The following is a 13,508-nucleotide window of genomic DNA, read 5'->3' on the forward strand; positions in this document are numbered from 1 at the left end:
ATTTGTTAATATTTTATACTTTGAGCTACAATGCAATATTATGTTATTTGTTATTGTTGTTCCATTTGTTCCAATTTTGACCATTTGGTATCTGTGTTCTTTGGATATATTGCCACCATTGTTTTGTCTTTTGTGTACTTTCTTATTTCTGGCACTTCAGGATTCTGTGGACTCACTTTGCTGTGTCTCCAAGAAGAAATTGGAAAATTGTATTAGAAATAAGATATGGGCACAGGGTGTACAATCAGCTTTTTTGTTACATTTTATTTGTATGAGGTCAATTATTTTCTGTTGGACTTGTTGGAGAGATGGCCCTTGATTCTGTCCCCAAGTGAAGGAGCGTGAGACACCTGCATATTGAGTTTCTGTGTCTGTACTTCCTTTCTGTTTTTTTCATGATACTCAATTATAATCAGTGGATATTCTTGAGGATCTTTATTTCCATTTTCCATCTTGAAAAAAGCTAGGGAGTATGTCATTATCCCCTGTGGACATTCAGAATAGCCTCTATAGATTCCAGGTTAATTTTTAATTAAAATTTGTATCAGTACAGGTTGGGCTTCCCTGGTGGCTCAGACAGTAGAGAATCTTCCTGCAATTCAGGAGACTGGGGTTTGACCCCTGGGTCAGGAAGATCCCCTGGAGAAGGCAATGGCAACCCACTCTAGTATTCTTGCCTGGAGAATTCCTTGGACAGAGGAGCTAGCCCAGAGGAGTCTGTGGGGCCACAAAGAATCTGACAGACTGAAGGACTAACACTTTTACAAGTTAAATAGTGTTAATTTTTTTTTTTTTTTTTTGCTGTCGTTAGTAAATGAATGTTTTAGTTTGTCAGAAACCACCTAACACAACATCTTTTTAGAAGCCAAATTTTGTGACTAGTATACAGCTTATCCCCTTGTATTTTCTAATGGTTAGGCAAAGGAAAGTGATAAATAAAAAGTATCAGGACTTCCCTAGCACTTCAGTGGTTGAGAATCTGACTTCCAATGCAGGGAATGTGGGTTAGATCCCTGGTCAGGGAACTATGATCCCATATGCCGAGCAGCAACTAAGCATGTGTGCCACACCTATGAGCCTGGGTACCTCAACCAGAGAGCCTGCATGCTTCAAACTACAGAGCCCACACACTCTGGAGCCTGCAGCCATAACTAGAGAGACGCCTGTGCACCACAAAGAAATAACCCATGTGCTGTAACTAAGACCTGAGGCAGACAAATATACACACACACACACACACACACACACATATATATATGCATATATATATACATATATATGTATATATATATAAAGATATTGTGTAGACAGTACTTGAATAAAATAGAGTAAGTAAAAGTACATTGTAATTTTTAAAATTCATAATTTTAATTTCTCATAACATTGGTGTGCTGTACTGACATTAATCTCATTAGTATATTTCAGTCCAGTCACTCAGTCATGTCCAACTCTTTGCAAACCCATGGACTGCAGCATGCCAGGGCTCCCTGTCCAGCACCAACTATTGGAGCTTCCTCAAACTCATGTCCATTGAGTCCGAGATGCCATCCAACCATCTCCTCCTCTGTCATCACCTTCTCTTTCAATATTTCCCAGCATTAGGGTCTTTTCAAATGAGTCAGCTCTTTGCATCAGGTGGCCAAAATATTGGAGTTTCAGCTTAAACATCAGTCCTTCCAAAGAATATTAAGGACTGATTTCCTTTAGAAAGGACTTGTTGGATCTCCTTGCCATCCAAGGGACCCTCAAGAGTCTTCTCCAACGCCACAGTTCAAAAGCATCAATTCTTTGGCACTCAGCGGTTCTTATACTCCAACTCTCACATCCATACATGACGACTGGAAAAACCATACCCTTGACTAGATGGACCTTTGTTGGCAAAGTGATGTCTCTGCTTTTCAATATGCTGTCTAGGTTGGTCATAGCTTTTCTTCCAAAGAGCAAGCGTCTTTTAATTTAATGGCTGCAATCACCATCTGCAGTGATTTTGGAGCCCAGAAAAATAGTGTCAGCCAATGTTTCCACTGTCTCCCCATCTATTTCCTATGAAGTGATAGGACCAGATGCCATGATCTTAGTTTTCTGAATGTTGAGCTTTAAGCCAACTTTTTCACTCTCCTCCTTCACTTTCATCAAGAGGCTCTTTAGTTCTTCTTTGCTTTCTGCCATAAGGGTGGTGTCATCTGCATATCTGAGGTTATTGATATTTCTCCTGGCAATCTTGATTCCAGCTTGTGCTTCCTCCAGCCCAGCGTTTCTCATGATGTATTCTGCATATAAGTTAAATAAGCAGGGTGACAATATACAGCCTTGACATACTCCTTTTCCTGTTTGGAACCAATCTGTTGTTCCATGTCCGGTTCTAATGGTTACTTCCTGACCTGCATACAGATTTCTCAAGAGGCAGGTCAGGTGGTCTGGTATTCCCATCTCCTTCAGAATTTTCCACAGTTTATTGTGATCCACACAGTAAAAGGCTTTGGCATAGTCAATAAAGCAGAAATAGATGTTTTTCTGAAACTCTTGCTTTTTTGATGATCCAGCAAATGTTGGCAATTTGATCTCTAGTTTCTCTGCCTTTTCTAAATCCAGCTTGAACATCTGAAAATTCATGGTTCACATATTGCTGAAGCCTGGCTTGGAGAATTTTGAGCATTACTTTACTATCGTGTGAGATGAGTGCAATTGTGTGGTAGTTTGAGCATTCTTTAGCATTGCCTTTCTTAGGGACTGGAATGAAAACTGACTTTTTCCAGTCCTGTGGCCACTGCTGAGTTTTCCAAATTTGCTGGCATAGTGAGTGCAGCACGTTCACAGCATCATCTTTTAGGATTTGAAATAACTCAACTGGGATTCCATCACCTCCACTAGCTTTGTTCGTAGTGATGTTTCCTATGTAGTGATGCTTCACTTGACTTCACATTCCAGGATGTCTGGCTCTAAGTGAGTGATCACAACATCATGGTTATCTGGGTCGTGAAGATCATTTTTTGTCCAGTTCTTCTGTGTATTCTTGCTACCTCTTCTTAATATCTTCTGCTTCTGTTAGGTCCCTACGATTTCTGTCCTTTATTGAGCCCATTTTGCATGAAATGTTCCCTCGGTATCTCTCGTTTTCTAGAAGAGATCTCTAGCATGGCACTGGAGTGGCGAGTGTCTGAAAGGAAATACCCCACATCCAAGGTCAGAGAAACCCCAGTAAGACAATAGGCGCTGGAGTGGCTGTGAAGGGATACCCCACATCCAAGGGCAAAGGAGAAGCCCTAGCTAGACGGTGGAAGGGGTGAATTCATGTTTAGAATCAAACCCCATTCCCACCAGAGATGCTCAAAGGGCTCAAGCAAACTTTATGCACACCAGGACCCAGGGACCCCACAGAGATTAAGACAGAACTGTGTTTGAGCATCTCCTGTGGAGGTATGGTTTGGTGGTGGTCTGCCACAGGGACAGGGCTCTGGGTGCAGCAGACTTGGGTATGGCATAAGCCCTCTTGGAGGAGGTCACCATTAACCCCACCGTAGAGCCGCCAGAACTTACACAGGACTGGCAAAACAGACTCTTGGAGGGCACAACAGAACCTTGTGTGCTAGGACCTAGGAGAAAGGAGCAGTAATCACACAAGAGGCTGTCCCAGACTTACCTGTGGGTGTCCGGGGGTCTCCGGCGGATGCTGGGTCGGTGGTGGTCTCCTGCAGGGTTGGGGGCACTGAGTGTAGCAGTGTGTGCATGGGATCTTTTGAGGGAGGTCGCCATTATCTTCATTACCTCCACCAGGTAAATAGCAGGGAAAGAACACAGCTCCATCCATCAACAGAAAACTGGATTAAAAATTTACTTGAGCTTGGCCCTACCTATCAGAACAAAACCCAGTTTCCCCCTCAGTCAGTCTATCCCATCAGGAAGCTTCCATAAGCCTCTTATCCTTCTCTATTAGAGGGATATCATAGTGAAGTCGCTCAGTCGTGTCCAACTCTTTGCGACCCCATGTACTGTAGCCTACCAAGCTTCTCCGTCCATGGGATTTTCCAGGCAAGAATACTGGAGTGGGTTGCCATTTTCTTCTCCAGGAGATATTCCCAACCCAGGGATTGAGCCCAGGTCTCCCACATTGTAGGCAGACGCTTTACCATCTGAGCCACCAGGGAAGTCCTACCAGAGGGCAGACTGCCTGAAAACCACCATCACAGAAAACTAACCAATCTAATGACATGGACCACAGCCTTGTATTACTCAGTGAAAGTATGAGCCACGCCATGTAGGGCCACCCAAGATGGCCCTGGTGGAGAGTTCTGACAAAATGTGGTCCACTGGAGAAGGGAATGGCACACCACTTCAGTATTCTTGCCTTGAGAACCCCATGAACAGTACAGAAAGGCAAAAAGATAGGACACTGAAAGACGAATGCCCCAGGTTGGTAGATGCCAATATGCTACTGGAGATCAGTGGAGAACCAACTCCAGAAAGAATGAAGGGATGGAGCCAAATCAAAAACAACATCCAATTGTGGATGTGACTGGTGGTGGAAGCAAGGTCCGATGCTGTAAAGAGCAGTATTGCATAGGAACCTGGAATGTTAGGTCCATGAATCAAGGCACATTGGAAGTGGTCAAACAGGAGATGGCAAGAGTGAATGTCAACATTTTAGAAATCAGTGAACTGAAATGGACTGAAATGGGTGAATTCAACTCAGATAACCATGATATCTACTACTGTGGGCAGGAATCCCTTAGAAGAAATGGAGTAGCCATCATAGTCAACAAAAGAGTCTGAAATGCAGTACTTGGATGCAGTCTCAGAAACGACAGAATGATCTCTGTTCGTATCCAAGGCAAACCATTCAATATCACAGTAATCCAAGTCTATGCCCCAACCAGTAATGCTGAAGAAGCTGAAGTTGAACGGTTCTATGAAGACCTATAAGACCTTCTAGAACTAACACCTAAGAAAGATGTCCTCTTCATTATAGGGGACTGGAATGCAAAAGTAGGAAGTCAAGAAACACCTGGAATAACAGGTAAATTTGGCCTTGGAGTACAGAATGAAGCAGGGCAAAGGCTCATAGAGTTTTTCCAAGAGAACACACTGGTCATAGCAAAAACCCTCTCCAACAACACAAGTGAAGACTCTACACATGGACATCACCAGATGGTCAACATCAAAACCAGATTGATTACATTCTTTGCAGCCAAAGATGGAAAATCTCTATCCAGCCAGCAAAAACAAGACCAAGAGCTGACTGTGGTTTGGATCATGAACTCCTTATTGCCAAATTCAGAGTTAAATGGAAGAAAGTAGGGAAAACCACTAGACCATTCAGGTATGACCTAAATCAAATCCCTAATGATTATACAGTGGAGGTGAGAAATAGATTTAAGGGACCATAGCTGATAGAGTGCCTGATGAACAATGGATAGAGGTTCATGACACTGTACAGGAGACAGGGAGCAAGCCCATCCCAAGAAAAAAGCAATGCAAAAAAGCAAAACGGCTGTCTGAGGAGACCTTACAAATAGCTGTGGAAAGAAGAGAAGCAAAAAGCAAAGGAGAAAAGGAAAGATATTCCCATTTGAATGCAGAGTTCCAAAGAAGAGCAAGAAGAGATAAGAAAGCCTTCCTCAGTGATCAGTGCAAAGAAATAGAGAAAAACAATTGAATGGGAAAGACTAGAGATCTCTTCAAGAAAATTAGAGATACCAAGGGAATATTAGTATATTTGGATAAGAAATAATATTGGAATTGTTTTCAGTAATTCTGTAGGGGTTCTTTAAATTGTTAGTCAAGCCCAAGTTTCATAGCACTCTTTTCTTTTTCTTTTTTTTTTTTTTTCTTTTCTATTCATAGCACCTACCAGTCAGGGCCAGTGATTTTCAAAAATGTGATCCCCAGAGCAGCAGCATCAGTATCATCTGGGAACTTGTCAGACATGTGGTCTGTGTCTTACCAAAATCTCTAGGTGATTCTGATGTATGCTGCAGACTGGGAAATACTGGACTTCAAGTTATGCTGCAACCCCAAACTTTAATGGCTTAAAGCATAAAAAGTTTGTATCTGACTCAAGCTACATGCCAGCAGTGGGACAGCCAGGAAGACAGAAGATGCCTTACAACATCAACTGTTTCTGTGGTAATGGCAGCTGGAAAGTAAAATACACACTGGTTCTTGAAGCATTTTCTGGGAAGTGATACTTTCTTCTCCTCATAATTCTTCAAATAAAGGAAGCCTCTCTTGGCCACTCAACTTCAAAGGGTGTATGAGGTAGTGCCTTCCTATCAGGCATCACAAAGAATGGAAAGATAGATTTATTTAGCAAACATGGTGAATATCTACTATAGTATTGGGTATCACATTTTTTCCAATAGAAGTATAATGGGATTTACATATGTAATTAAAATTATCTAGTATTCACTTTAGAAAAGTAAGAAAAAGTAAATTAAATTAATATTAATAAAATATTTTATTTAATTCAACATATACAAAGTAGTATCATTTTGACTAGAATCAGTGTAAAATTACTAATGAGATGTTTTGCTTCTTTTTGTTTTTTCATCCAAAGTCTTAGAAGTCTGCTGTGTATTTTGCATGTATAACACAGCCTCAGTTTGAATTAGCCCAGTTTTAAGTGCTCAATAAATATATGTGACTGGATAATTTCAATTTGAACAAATCTTGAGTATGTCAAGACAGTATCTGCCACATAGTAGGCATTCTATAAACCTGTGTAAAATGTTGAATGATTGCAAACCATAAATATTTTTAAAAATAGTTTTCTTTCTTTATCATACTACTGGATTTTGGTCTTGGTTTTCTTTTCAAATTCTGTCCCCTTGTGAATTAATACTACTTTTTAAGGCACATTCTAAATTTCAGGGATGTTTGTGAAAATTAGATTTCAAAACTTTCATTAGAAAAATTATTACAACTATTTATTTTTAAAAATATCTTCTTCTGTTTACTGTGGCTGTCTAGTTTTACATTTTAATCTATGACTTCTTGCTGTCTTTCTTGTGTAATATTTTTGTGTGTTTGTGACAGAATTATGTCAAATTTAAGCTGAGCTTAAAAGTTGAACATATGGCCTCCACCCAAATTGATGTTAAAGTATGAGGATTAAATGCAAAAATAATTTTCAGTTAAGTAGGAAAGGCTGTGAATTAAAGCTCAAAGGCTCAAGTTTATGTTCAATAAAACTGTGTAATATAAAGCTGCTCTTTATTGCCATGACACCCTCCTTTTTAGTTTGCATATTCCAAGATGTAAACTGTCTGCTTAGTCTTTGTTTGAGAAACTTTGACACAACATTAAAAAAAAATACGACATTAAATTCTGAAATACTATTTTTTCCTTACTCCAGAGCATCCCTCCACTCAATCCCCATGGCCTTCACTGCTCCCTACCCCCCCCTCCAACCTATGGACTTCCCACATTCCTCATCACCTTTGTCAGCTTCCTAAGCTACTATTAAGGAATATATTTGCCAAAAAATGTATTCATTTAGTATGTTCAGCATTGTCTTATAATACCATCCATGAGATCCAGTGATTTGATAACTGAAGACTACGTCTGCAATACAAACTCTTCTTCAGAAAGTTCCTAAAGGACACATTTGCAAAAAAAAAATCTTTATATTAAAAAGAGTTTAACTTATGTGGTACTGTCTTTGTTTCTGAGTTGTGTAGAAAAAATAAGGGCCCAGTGGTTTGGTAAATCATGTCTTCTCATGGATACACTCAATAGAGGAGAAGAGTTTTTTTTGTGTGTGTGTGGATATAACTTGTGTTTTAAAGGGGAAAATGATCTAAGTAGTCTACATGAGAATTTAGATCATGCTTCTCTAACCACAGGGAGTGTGGTTGGTGAGTGCCTCCAGCTTCTGGCCTCAGAAACTCATCCTTGCCTTTGTGCTTATCCCACACTTCCCACACTGCTACCCTGGCGGCTCAGCAGTAAAGAATCCACCTGCCAATTCAGGTGACAATAGGAGATGTGGGTTCAATCCCTGGGCTGGGAAGATCCCCTGGAGAAGGAAATGGCAACCCACTCTAGTATTCCTGCCTGGGAAATCCCATGGACAGAGGAGCCTGGCGGGTTGCAGTCTATGGGGTTGCAAAGAGTCAGGCATGACTGAACAACTAAACAACAACACACTTCACATGGGCTCTTTGCACCCAGTGATGGAGCATGGCAGAGAGGGATGCTGAAGCACAAAGACTTCTGGGAGTCACAGAACTGTTCTGACAGTCTGCTCTGGGTGGAGGACCCCTTGATGGATTAGCCAGAATTTCCCTAGACACTTCCATCCAACCATTTTCATCTTTTTCTTTTTATTTGGAGTCAGACTTGTTTATATCTGAGGGCTCCTCCACACTTGTCTGGCTACCTCCCTATTTTCTTTCACAGAGACATTTCCTTGGACAAAATCCTTTGACATTAATCCAGTCTTGGCATCTGCTTCTTGGAGGACCAGGACTAATGTAAGTCCTTTGGATTCCCTTAGATTTGGCTTCTAAAAGAGAGTGTCACCTTATCAGAACATGGTGATGGAGCCTGAGCAGTGGGACGAGGGTACCCTGTGGGTGCTGGTGGCCTTGGTGGAGGCAGGATGTCGGAGTCGGGGCAGAGTGAGAAGAGAATTGGCAGAAGAGGGCAGTGGTTGTTGCGGGGGCTCGGAATGAGACGTTAGAATCTGAGGGAAGGAGAAGAGTCACCGGGGTTGAAGGGCAGTAGTAACACTGGGACATTTGTTGTGTATGAGGGGAATTGAGCCAAAAATAAAGGATAATGAAAACCATGTCAGAAATGGAAGTTACAGATATGGAAAATGAGAACATTGTTTAAGACCTGTGGGTTGGGGAACAAATAGTAGATGTGATGGTTTTCAATGTGGAAGTGAATATTTTTATAAAAGTATGCATATAAACAATACATGCTCCCCAGCTCTATCTGGGGATAACTCTTTGATAATAATGGGCATAACTATCACCCAGATGTTGGTTTCTATCAAACATTATTCATTAAAGAAACTGGAACTCCTTGAGGAAATAAATGGCTGTTTCTGGGACTAGAGAATGGAGAGCACAAGATGAGCCTGGAACATTATTTTGTGCCAGAAAGTAAGGAATTCTCAAAGAATAATGGGATTGCATTAGAAACACACAGGAGTCAACTTCAAAACTTTGCTGCTGACCAAATTTAGGACAATTTGGGGACAAGATTGATAATAATGGGTTATAAGCAATGGAACAAAGTATGAATCCATGCCTTCATACTATATATAAATAAATAAAGAAGGGAAAGTTTTTCCTTCATAGAATGTCAACTAATGGATATAGATACAAATAATAGAAGTAGATGAACTCACAATTAAACAGCAATGCTAAAAATAATTAATTCAACCAAGAACTATCAATGGATACTAAAACTATGGGTGAAAGTTTGATGAGGAACAGAATATTTACATCTCAAAATATTTCCTCACAAAATGTTTATTAGTGACAAAGGGTAAAAGAGCCACCAGCTGGTGAGAACAACAACAAAACACCTGGCAGGATCCCTCTTAAGAAATCAGTTAACAGTTCTAATAATAAAAGCATTCAAAATCATGTACAAGATTAATAGAATCAGAAAAAGAGAGCATTTCTGCTGCCAAATTTCTCCCCAAAATCTAATCTGACTTTCATCATGAGGCAACATCAGAAAAACAAACAAAAATTCAACTCGAACTGAGGTATGTATTGATAAGGTCTCAGTTATAATTTTTTTCAGATCAAAGAACTTGAAAAAAACACTGGAAAAAATAATGTCATGGCAGGTACTTAAGGACTCAATTCCCCATTTGCTCTGGAAAAATGAGAACATGCAATTTGTCAGATTAGATTTGAGGAGTTGAAGTGGCCAAGATTTCCCAATAGTGGTGTGTACAGCTTCCCAGAGATTCTTTACTTGTTCTTCTCCCAGTCAAGTTAATATCTGGAATTCATGCATATTTACAGAAGACTGAAACTCTGACTAAAAATCTTCTAAACTTAAATTTGTAAGTTTAAAAATTATTTTGAATTGATTTATGCAACAGACAGTGTTTTCTTTATTTTCACTTTTGTTATTTTTTAATCCTAAAATGCATTGGGTAACAGATCTGAAGATAACTAGAAAAGACAGATTTAAAATATCCCAAACATAAGCATTTCTCTCATTGTCTCCCTGCTGGTCAGGGGCATATATTACAAAAGGGTCAGGAAAAAGAAGGAGGAAGAAGAAGCAAGAAAATGAGAAGGGAAAGAGAAAGGGAAAAGGAAAAAGAAAAGATTGAGCAAAAGAGAAAAAAGAAAAGGAGGATGAGGAGAATGAAAGCACGTTTGTTAAGGTACTTTAGATGCAAGAATAAAATTGACATTTATTAGGTTGATATCATGTGCCTGGTGTTAATTTAGATGCTTGCTAAACAGCAAGTAAGAAAAAAGCTGAGAGTAATTACGTATCTTCTCAATGGCTAGTTAGATGGTATTTCTGTCTGTCTTCAAAGCTCCAGTGTTATCCTAAGTGATGTTAGTAAATAATTAACTGTCTAACTGGTGAAATAAAGGATGAAAATGCTCCACTAGATGTTAGCATTGAGGTGATTTATTGCTTTTCCTTCAATACAGTTTCCTTATTTAAAAAAAATTGAAAAGACATCCAAAGTAGTCAAAAATGTGTTGAATTTTACTGTCTTGGAATATTATCTGAGTAATGTTTTTACTAATTTTCAGCTCACTAAAGTACCATTTCATCCCTATGTAGATTATACATAGTGAAGTCAGAAAGAGAAAGACAAATATAGTCTATTAATACATATATATGGAATCTAGAAAATGATTCTGATGAACCTATTTTCAAGGAAAGAAAGGAGAGGTGGTTGTAGAGAATGGACTTGTGGCCACAGTGAGGGAGGGGGAGAGTGGGATGAGTGGAGAAAGGAGCGTCAACACTATCAGGTGTAAGACGGACAGCTGATGAGAAGTTGCTGTGTGGCACAGGAAGCTTGGTCTGGCACTTTGTGGTGGCCTGGAGGGATGGGATGGGGAGGAGGGGAGGAAGACTAGAAAGGGACATATGGATGTATAATTATGGCTGCTTTGTGTTGCTGTATGGAAGAAACCAACACAACACAGTACAAATTTTTTAAAAAATAAACTAAAAAAATTTTAAAAATCTGAGTAAAATTGAATGCCCTAAAATAGCTAATGAATAGTATTAGATTTTTCAAATAAAATTTCATTTAAAATTGTCTTACTGGACAGCAAGAGAGACACAGATATATTGAACAGTCTTTTGGACTCTGTGGGAGAGGGCAAGGGTGGGATGATATGGGAGAATGGCATTGAAACATGTAAATTATCATATGTGAAATGAATCACCAGTCCAGGTTGGATGCATGATACAGGATGCTCACGGCTGGTGCACTGGAATGACCCAGAGGGATGGGATGGGGAGGGAGTTGGGACGGGTTCAGGATGGGGAACACATGTACACCCATGGCAGATTCAAGTCAATATATGGCAAAACCAATACAATTTTGTAAAGTCAAATAAATAAATAATTTATATTAAAAAAAAAAAAAAACAACTCCAACAACAAAATAAAAAGAGCTACATAGAGCTACATATGCAACTCCAACAACAAAATAAAAAGAGCTACATAGAGCTACATATTTCACATACACTTAACAACATTGTATATTCTAAACAGTCTATACTACTGTTATGACAAAAGAAGAGAATAAAAAATTATGTTTCCCTCAGCGACAAAGCAAAGTAGGTAAAAAATTTATTCAAATAAACTTTTGACTGATAAAAAAATACATAAACAAAATTGTATGACTGAACTGTCCCCTGAATACTTTTGAATTTTCAAAAAGTCAAGCTATTATAAAGTACTCAAATATTAAGTCAATGGTTCAATTTGTTTTGACAAATGTATACACCTTTACGCAAAACACAGAACATTTCCATCAACCAAAAAAGTTCCTTTGTACTCTTTCCTAGTCAGTTTCTCCCACCCTTGAAGCTGGAAGCATGTAGTGATTTGATTTGTATCAACACTATTATGTTATATAAGTTATAAATTAGCTTTGCTAATTCTAGGATTGTACACACATGGAACCTACAGAAATTTTTTTTTTTTTTCTGAATTTATCCACTCAGCACAATATTCTGATATCCATCCATGTTGCTGGATGTATCAGAGGTTTGTTTCTTTTTATTGTGAGTAGCATTCACTGTATGAATCTAACAGTTTGTTTATCCATTCCCCTGTTGATGGATAGCTGGCTGATTTTGGTTATTATGAATAAATTTGATTGGACATTGTAAAAGCCTGTTTGTGGACATATGCTTTCAATTCTCTTGGATTGGAATTGCAGGGTCAAAAGCTAGGTGTGTACTCAGCTTTTTAATCAATTGCCAAACAACTTTCCAAACTGGTTGTGCCATTTATATGCTCTCACCAGCACAAAGTATGAGAATTCTTGTTGTTTCAAACTCTGTCCAACATTTGGTGGTGTTGTTTGGTCTCTTCCATTTTGGGCATACTTGTGGCTATGTAACGGAATACTTCTGAATACTTTTGCAGGGGTGGAAATGTTTCCTTTACCTCTCATGGTCCATTGGCTAATCTAATAATTAAATTGACATAAAACAGATTAACATGAAAAAGCCAATTTTAATGTTGGATGTATGGGAGCCCCAGAGATCTGAGACTAAAGGGCAATTTGAGCAGTTGAGGCTTCTAGGCCATCCTGAGTTACAGAATGGGCGTGGTCATCAAAGAGTGGGTGGGGAAGTCTAGGACAATGAAACAATGGTGATTAGATGTTTTCCTTGCCATACAGATAGGTCATTCTGATAAAAGTTGTTTCTGATAATATCTCTCTTTCTCTGAGCCAGGTTCCCTCTCTTAATTCTCTTAGGTAATAAGTGTGTGTGTTAGTTGCTCAGTCATATCCAACTCTTTGCAACCCCATGGACTGTAGCCTGCCAGACTCCTCTGTCCATGGATTCTCCAGGCAAGAATACTGGAGAGTTGTCAGGCAATCCTCCAGGGGATATTCCAGACCCAGTAATCCAACCTGGGTCTCCTGCATTGCAGGTGGATTTTTTACCATCTGAGTCACCAGGGAATTCCTGTGGACTGTAGCCCACCAGGGTCTTCTTTCCATGGGATTTTTCAAGCAAGAATACTGGATTGGGTTGCCATTTCCTAATCCAGGGGATCTTCCCAACCCAGGGATGGAACCTGTGTCTCTTGTGTATTCTGCATTGACAGGTGGATTCTTGATCACTGCACCACATGGGAAGACCCTTAGGTAGTAAAGGGAGAGATAAAACGTTTTTCCTGGGCCTTGACTGTCTTCAGCTTAAAATAATCTACATACTTAAGCCATACACTTTGGGAGGCTCATTCTGAGCTCCTTCACTTTCAAGAAAGCTGAAATATAGGCCATGAGGGATCCTGTAGTAGTCTTTAGGGCTGCT

Source organism: Cervus canadensis, chromosome 7, assembly GCF_019320065.1.
Source record: "Cervus canadensis isolate Bull #8, Minnesota chromosome 7, ASM1932006v1, whole genome shotgun sequence".
Lineage (NCBI taxonomy): Eukaryota > Metazoa > Chordata > Mammalia > Artiodactyla > Cervidae > Cervus > Cervus canadensis.